At 39.4% G+C, this 8,756-nt stretch overlaps 1 long non-coding RNA gene across 1 annotated transcript; it reads right to left on the bottom strand.

The window, feature by feature from the left end:
• Window positions 1-4,904: 4,904 nt before the first annotated feature.
• On the bottom strand, window positions 4,905-7,255 carry LOC135498602 (uncharacterized). Its single transcript, XR_010449110.1, has 3 exons — window positions 7,223-7,255; window positions 6,858-6,951; window positions 4,905-4,986 (listed from the first exon to the last, which is right to left on the bottom strand). It is a non-coding gene; the product is annotated as an uncharacterized LOC135498602 (long non-coding RNA).
• Between the last annotated feature and the right edge of the window lie 1,501 nt (window positions 7,256-8,756).

The following is an 8,756-nucleotide window of genomic DNA, read 5'->3' as shown; positions in this document are numbered from 1 at the left end:
CCTCTATCAGTTGTGTGGTACAGTCTTCCTTTTACTTTCCTACAAGACTGTACATGTAGACAGCTGTAAACCATCTACATGTATATGCTACTGGATGGTTCTGCAAAGGCCCAAAGCACAGTTCATGCCAGAAGAAGGAAAAGGAGAAATCCCTGTCACGTGGTGGCCATGCCACATCCCAGGATGTCTCCATCATTTTTTGGCATTTCTTCCAGCTGTCTTTGTCTGGTAAAATCAGTTTGGTAATGCCATAGTTAGTCATCTTCTCATGTCCTTTTTGATTCTATCTTTACAGACGATACCTTGGTGGTCGTCGATGTGTCGCAAATGGCTCGCGCGTCTGCCTGTGCCGAGAGAGAACCCTCGCTTGAAGGTGCCAATACGCAACCCATTGATGGCGTTCTTAGATGATGACTCGTTCGTGACAACAGGCTGAAATGAGTTCTGGAGATTGAGTGCAATTATACCTTCATGGTGAGTAAACTGTTGACTTTAGTCAAGAGAAAGTCGACGAATACTGACCATAGCTTTTCCTAAACGAACCTCAACCTCATCACTACATGTAATTCCTTCAGTTATGCTCTTACAGAAGAGAAATCAGAGTCTGTCCCTGTAGTAACCGTTATCCAATGACTTCCATCCTGAACCTCATGGTCTTGTACATGTACTCCCTTTAGACGTCGCCGAGGTATACCTTTTTAAAATCTTGATGTCAGAGACATTGATACGATGTTGGTACATACAGGGTGTGTCATATGAATCTGATGGGTAAGATTTTGTCTAATTGTCTTGGTCCAGAGAATCACTACAATCTTTTCTCTCTCACATTCTCAAAGGGCAATGATGTTGTATTTTCCAGGTGGCATTGTCAGGAACTGAGGCGAAAGCTCGACAGAGGAGGGAGAGGAGGACGCCCGCCCGAAAGACCCAGAAGCCGTGCACCAGTCCGAGTTTAAAGTTTGTCATCACAATCGACTGGGGATCGCCTATGAATATTAATTTGCATCATAATCCAAACGATATTAGAAGTGGCTTTGACTTCCTTCCCCTATCATCGTATCATTAGAAGCCTAAAAGTTTATCTATCAAAATCCAAAAGGCGTCTGTTGCCTTCCCCGCGGCGAACATTGTCGAAAAGTGATGCACTTTGATGTTTATGGGCGGTCCCTTTGTTTAAGTTACGCTTGTCCAAATTATGCTCAATCGAATTGTTTGGCAAAAAAATGACAAAAATGGTCTTTTATCGTCAATATGAAATATACAAAACGAATTAGAATTGTATACATGAGGCTTGTGAGTACAATGCGAAATTCGTTGGCTGAGACTTTCGAGTCAAAATGCGCGGAATTCACGATTCCAGCAAACTTTCCGGGCTTCTGCAAAGTAGCGTTTTTCTGGTCAAAAAGACCGTGGTGTTGCTTTAAACGGTTTTGATTGTGAGGTCATGAAAAAAAACATTGAAAAAAGAGGCCACGCCGGGATACGAACCCTTAACCTCTTGATTATGGGTCCAACGCTGTTACCACTGAACCACCAAACAACCCGCTTATGAGGGCCGGCAAAAAGCGAGTCTCTGAAAAGTTGACCTTCAGACACTTCATTGAAGTGATTCTTTTGAATAGGCCTAGACCGGTTACGTAGGTCCACTTTGTCCGAAACTGTAATTCAAATTCTTGCTGTAACCAGCATTGAATGACCAATGTGGATACCCAAATAATATTTTTGGTTGGTGTCTGAATAAAAGGAAGTTATATGCCTAAAGGCCGATACATAACTTCTCATTAAAATGACAGAAGCAGCCGTTGGCATGGTGATTTCAAAACGCATTATATTCCCCATTCACCCTTTTGTCAACAGTTTTTCAAAATACTGGTGTCTTCATATAGACTTTATCTTGATACCTGATGCAGCTGTGAATATTAACCCCCCCCCCCCCCCTTGGAAGATTAGCCTTGACCTTCAGACAATGGCCAAGGTATCTAATATCATACGGGGTTCATTCTCAGAACTATTCTACGTGGGGTCTGAAATCCCTGCCACACCAAAGGTCTCACCGAATTCTTCTTTTGGAGGTACGATCTCCTTTGCGTTTTGAAATCACCCGGTGTGACAGCGGATATAGTGCCCCTGGAGTCACCCGGTAGCATTGTATTTGACCAATTAAGCAGCATGATCTATTGTACCGCTAACCCTAACCAAAACATTTAGCAATGCGGGCTATTGTTACACGGACTATCAGCCCTAGGACTACTATCCCTTGCACACCGGCATGTGTTTTATTGACTCGCCTGGCTTCAGGCTATGATTATGGGGCCATATCAAATACCTTCAGACAAACAGACTGTCAGTTGATGTATAAATTATACTCTATGAAATTGTTTCTTTGGGGATAAGGAAGATTTAATTTGGTGAACTTGTAAATTTTAGTGAGCATTGCGCTTTTCGTTCCAAAGTCATTTGCTCACATCAGTCAGACTTGGCGCTTACTGCAGACTATCAATATTGTTTTTTATAAATTTATATCACAAATCCTGAAAACCTTGAAATGTATATACTCTAGAAGAAACAGTTTCATTGATCTCAACATGTAGAGTTCGAAAGTAAAATAATAAGAGTGTAAGAAATATTATAAACACTCCTTTATAAGACCATCGGTTGAAAACAATCGCTGTAATTCAGTAAATTCTGAGCGGTTTTGATAAAACAAATTCTATCCTTGACTTAGCAGGCGTAAGTGAACTCCAAAGAGTGCATTGTGCAACCTGCTTCCAATATACTGGACTTTCTGTCCACTGGTGGACTTTGAAAACACGCATGGTCTTATAGAGGCGATTTTACAGTATTTCCCCCATCGTGCTGTAAAGAATATTGAATCAGAACATGGAAAGTTTAATGAAAAGTTTGAATCAATTAAACGAAATGTTTAAAATTACGCCTTTACTTGGTTTGTTGTGCCTTGATTCGATTTGATTACTTGGAACCTGGAGGTTCCAGAGGCCATCTCTTCTGGCACAGGAGCTAGAAATGGCCGGTGAGTTGTCCCTTACAAAATCATCAGCTGAGAATTATCAATTTGTGTTTACATGTATCTGCATTTTTGTCAACAAATTAATTTTTTCTATTTCAAGAGCTTTATTATCACTATAGGATTACAAAACACACTCGTGGTGCTCCGTGCTCAAAATGAAATCTTTATCTCGAGTTTTGAATTAGAATTTCAGTGTCATTTATCCTAAACTTACTAATTAATATGCAGATACAAATATTAAAATCTCAGCTGCTGATTATTCCCGAGCCAATAGAGAGGTTAAGAAAACTTGAGAGGATATAAGAGATAAGTCACGCTGATGCAAACACGATGATTTTCTCGCAAACTTTATTATTTTCTTTAAAAAACTGATAAAAATGACTTTTACGTGACGATCTCATATCCCCTCAATCATTGTTCCACGCCAACATTAACCAAAACGATATTTTGCATTGAACTGACCAACAGCGCCACACATCAGACCGATATTCTTTTTCGAAGCTTTGCAACCCTTCGCGGTAAAAGCTCCAAAAAAGAATATTGTACGATTGCTGTCTGGGTCCGTATGCGTTGACGTTGGTGTTAGTGGAATGGTGTCTTAACCTCTCTATAGTGCCTGTCCTTGAGTCGCTTGATTATGACGAGTTATTTGTTGCTTGATTCAGTAGTTATTATTCAATGTTCGTATTCGTGTTGAAATTAGAGTATTTTCTTCTCAACGTTCATATTTCGCCGCAATGTCATGTTTGTGATATCGTCTATTTGGTTGTTTCAACTGAACAACTTGGTATCATTGACCATTGTACTGTCTAAATGATGTTTATGCTTGTTGCAGAACTATTTGTGCTCAATGTTCCTTCCGTTGCACAAAGGCAATTGTGACTAGCAAGAGGGACTTTGAAACTGTGGCTTCGATAGGGATATCAAAGCCGTCATTTCAAAGTTTCTCTTTCTGCTCGCAGTGGTCTTCCAAGCATAGAACATTGCACGCAAATACTTCTTCAACACTCATAAAGATCACTTTAGATTTGTACTTTACTGTGGTCAATGGTCTCAGTTGTTTAGTTGAATCGACCGAATTGACAACATCACAACTAGACATTACGCCGAACTTTGAATAGAAATACTCTAATGATTCAACTTGAATACGAACATTGAATAATAACTATTGGATTAAGCAACTAATATCCTGCCATAATCAGCGGATTTAAGGACAAGCACCCCGATTTTTCCGCTAAAAAGGGGGCCTCCGGAATATAGGCTATCTCCAAAAACGTCAAAAAAAAACTCGAGCGTGACCTCGCTCCGTAACTTTTCAACTATTTGAGAGAAAAAAGTTACGAGGGGAGCCACGCATGATTTTTTTTTCGACTTCTGTGGACTTAGCGTATTTTTGAAGAAATATCAAATGGAAAAGATACCACACTGGCAGAAATGGATTTTCGTACTTAGAATATTTTTGACGAAAAACTCATAGAAAAAGTTACGGACTGAAGTCACGCATGAATTTTTTTTCGATGGTTTTGGACTTAGCGTATTTTTGAAAAAAATATAATTGAAAAAAATATAATTGAAAAGATACGGAGCGAAGTCACGCTCGAATATTTTTTTGATTTTTGTAGACTTAGAACATTTTTGAAGAAGATCGCAGCAAAAAGGAAAAAGATCGATTGCAGACGATGCCAGAGAAAGTATTTCTTAGACACGAAATGATTTTGAGAAGAAGGAAATAGGAGCCAAATGATTAGTGTCCACAGAAGTTTGCTTCCCTTGTAACTTTGAACATAGAAGCTAAGACTTGAATTAAATCAAAATATTTTATTGGTAAGTTGAAGACATCATACAGACGAAAGACGAATGTTACAGAGAAAAGAAGCTTGGATTCATTGACGTCGAGCAGAGCTGCCGAAGACGTTGGGTGACATCGCAAGAAAGGACAGGGTCGGATTCTTTGGATGCTGAAAAGACATGAAAAGTGATACAGTTTAGGAGCTTATAAAATGATAAGATTTATGGGGCTATGGGGCAACTATCTACGCCTTCTCGGATCCACTCATGAGAAGGAAGTAAGACGAAGAGATGAACCACAGACACTTGTAAATAGAGCACACCCCCCACTGACAACACACGTAAATATATTCCTAACGTTACATCGGTGCGACTGAGCCGATGACCCTACATGAAAAAGTCCGGGTATATGATAAAAGAGTTCAAGTGTACGATCACAACCCAAAGCGACCATGAATATCTGAACAGTCAATAGAAATGGTATAAAAAGTAAACAAGAATTCTGACGTAGCTCCTCTCTATGGAGGGCCCGGCCGGAAAAAAATTACATTTAAACAAATAGTATAGTAAGGAACCTCTCCAAGGACACCCTCGGGACTGACGAGAGGTGTCCTGACTAGAGAGGTCAACTTGAATGAAAACTACCAATCTGGGACCAAAACTAGTGTCCTTAATGGAGAGGTTGTGCCTATTAGAGAGAGGTTCCAGTCCGCTAAGGGAGGTTTCACTGTAGTATGTTTATTTTCTGGTGCATTCACCAACTTGGCTATAAAATAATAATACGGTGATGATGGTTGTGACGGGATCATCGAGACCATGCCAGAGAGAGAGAGTCCGAAGAATGTTGACTTCCTGTCGGACCATCGAAGACAACTAAAACGGTTTGTCGTCGTCCGACTATAGGAAGCGTTCTCCACAGAGAAAATGTACGAGGATGTACATGTACACACATGTGTCGGAACAAACACCCCTCACAGAAAAAACAGCGCATGTCGCACAGAAGACGAGCCTAAATGACACCAGGAAATGGAAGAAATTGATGTGCTCAGATTTCACCCAATGAAAAGAGACAACAGTGAAATGAACAACCTGATTGTCTCACTCTTCCAAGCGCTGAGCAACATTCGCCTGGTTTTGCTGTGACTGTTCACAAATAATATAAGTTGCGGCAGCGTTATTAATTATCCAAAAAGTGTTTGCCAGTAAAACTACCGACCATGCATTTAAATTCTATAGGCCTATACACAGACAGGTTGCTAAAATATATGCGGGTGTTTTGAAATGACCATGACACGCCATGTCACATCCGGGCCACGACACAAAATAAACAAGACACAAAAATATTCGAATGGCCGAGTTGAAGGTAGGCCGATTGGTGTCCCTCAATGCGCACAATATTTTGAATCATTTTGATGATGGATTAAAGAATTTACTATTATTTGTCATCCAGGGGTTAACTCGGTCATTTCAAAATGGCCACCATACAGGTATTCAGTCGGAATGAAATCAATGCCTTAGAAATGATGATTGAAATATTTTTCTCAATAGTCATTTTCAAACTAAAAGGCCAATGCATTCACCCACGTTCCTTCCTTTGGAGTTTACGTAAATAAATGCGGGTTAGATACTAACATACTGACCAGCCCACCAGGTGATTACATCATGGGCCTATCTGGGGCCAAGTTCAATGGGGACACGTGGAGTTATTTTGTTAAAATATCTACTTGACTTTCAGGTTGGGATTTGAAGTGCAATGCAACTAGGATTCGAATGTGATGATCAACTTCCAAGAACCAGACGTTATAAAAATACCGTGCTTACTCGCACCTGCTTCCCCTCGGCCCGAAACTAAGTCGAGATGGGTGACAAGTTGGAGGGTCGGTTATGTTAGGCCAATTCATAGACCAACCTGCATTCACTAGCCAAAATAAAGCCTTAGTTCCGAAATATATAGACCTACGAGTTTGATGCTGGCGCAACCTATTGGTGAGCACTTTGATGACGTGACTAAGTTGTTTTTCAGACAAAATAAACTACTTACTGTAAAAGCCAAGTATCCCCCTTATGACCACTTCCATCGGGACGGCTCAGAGACATGTTGACAGCACATTGACCATGTTGACAGCTCATAACGCCTGAAAAAGGACGTAATAAAGTTTACAACTTGACAAGAAAAGAGCGTAGAAAAGGAAAATCACTACAAAAATGTCGCCCTTTATCTGAACTCGTTCGTCAGAGATGTACGCGGCAGAAAATATTCGACAGAATTCGTGGCATCGGGCCTTGGCTCAATCCACAAACATCGCCAAATACCTTCAAGATATGCCTTTTTCAAAGTACTATATCGAACCAGCACGAACTGTATTTTACACTCTATCATATTTGGAAATTGTAAAGATGTCTTACCAGATTTAAAACATATTTTCCATCAGTTTGGTACGGTGGCCCATTAGGGACATCATGTTTTTTTTTAGATTCAAATACGATTTTTTTTTCTCGAATTTTCTCCACGGAATTAAGTATTTTCTCCACGGAATTAAGTATTTTCTCCACGGAAATAAATACTTTTCTCCACGGAAATAACATTTATCTCCACGGAAATAACATTTATCTCCACGGAAATAAATACTTTTCTCCACGGAAATAAATACTTTTCTCCACGGAAATAACATTTATCTCCACGGAAATAACATTTATCTCCACGGAAATAAATACTTTTCTCCACGGAAATAAATATTTTTCTCCACGGAAATAACATTTATCTCCACGGAAATAAATACTTTTCTCCACGGAAATAAATACTTTTCTCCACGGAAATAACATTTATCTCCACGGAAATAACATTTATCTCCACGGAAATAAATACTTTTCTCCACGGAAATAAATATTTTTCTCCACGGAAATAACATTTATCTCCACGGAAATAAATACTTTTCTCCACGGAAATAAATACTTTTCTCCACGGAAATAACATTTATCTCCACGGAAATAACATTTATCTCCACGGAAATAAATACTTTTCTCCACGGAAATAAATATTTTTCTCCACGGAAATAACATTTATCTCCACGGAAATAAATACTTTTCTCCACGGAAATAAATACTTTTCTCCACGGAAATAACATTTATCTCCACGGAAATAACATTTATCTCCACGGAAATAAATACTTTTCTCCACGGAAATAAATATTTTTCTCCACGGAAATAACATTTATCTCCACGGAAATAAATACTTTTCTCCACGGAAATAAATACTTTTCTCCACGGAAATAACATTTATCTCCACGGAAATAAATACTTTTCTCCACGGAAATAAATACTTTTCTCCACGGAAATAACATTTATCTCCACGGAAATAACATTTATCTCCACGGAAATAAATACTTTTCTCCACGGAAATAAATACTTTTCTCCACGGAATTAAGTATTTTCTCCGCGGAAATAACATTTATCTCCACGGAAATAAATACTTTTCTCCACGGAAATAAATACTTTTCTCCACGGAATTAAGTATTTTCTCCGCGGAAATAACATTTATCTCCACGGAAATAAATACTTTTCTCCACGGAAATAAATACTTTTCTCCACGGAATTAAGTATTTTCTCCGCGGAAATAAATAATTGATTCCGCTGATATGATTGGTCCTGCATTTTAGAGGACGAGGTCAAGGTGAAACTATTAACCCTTAAACCCCAACCTTGCGGTAGGCTCGGGAACCAAGCTGTACAGGCGCTGCCCGCTGGAACACGAGGCCGCTTGTCAATCCCGTTTGACATTGTCAGATCTGACTATACGTGTATAGTGTTGGCATGAAGACTGTGGAAGATGTAAGTAACACGATGATTGTCAGATTTGATACGTTTTGAATCATAAAAATGCAGTTGGTAGCATCTTTGTAGAGTGGCCTAGTATCAGTGAAGAAAACGGTACGTGGAGACC

The sequence above is a fragment of the Lineus longissimus genome, chromosome 14, assembly GCF_910592395.1.
Source record: "Lineus longissimus chromosome 14, tnLinLong1.2, whole genome shotgun sequence".
NCBI lineage: Eukaryota > Metazoa > Nemertea > Pilidiophora > Heteronemertea > Lineidae > Lineus > Lineus longissimus.
This window is presented reverse-complemented; position numbering and strand designations above follow the sequence as displayed.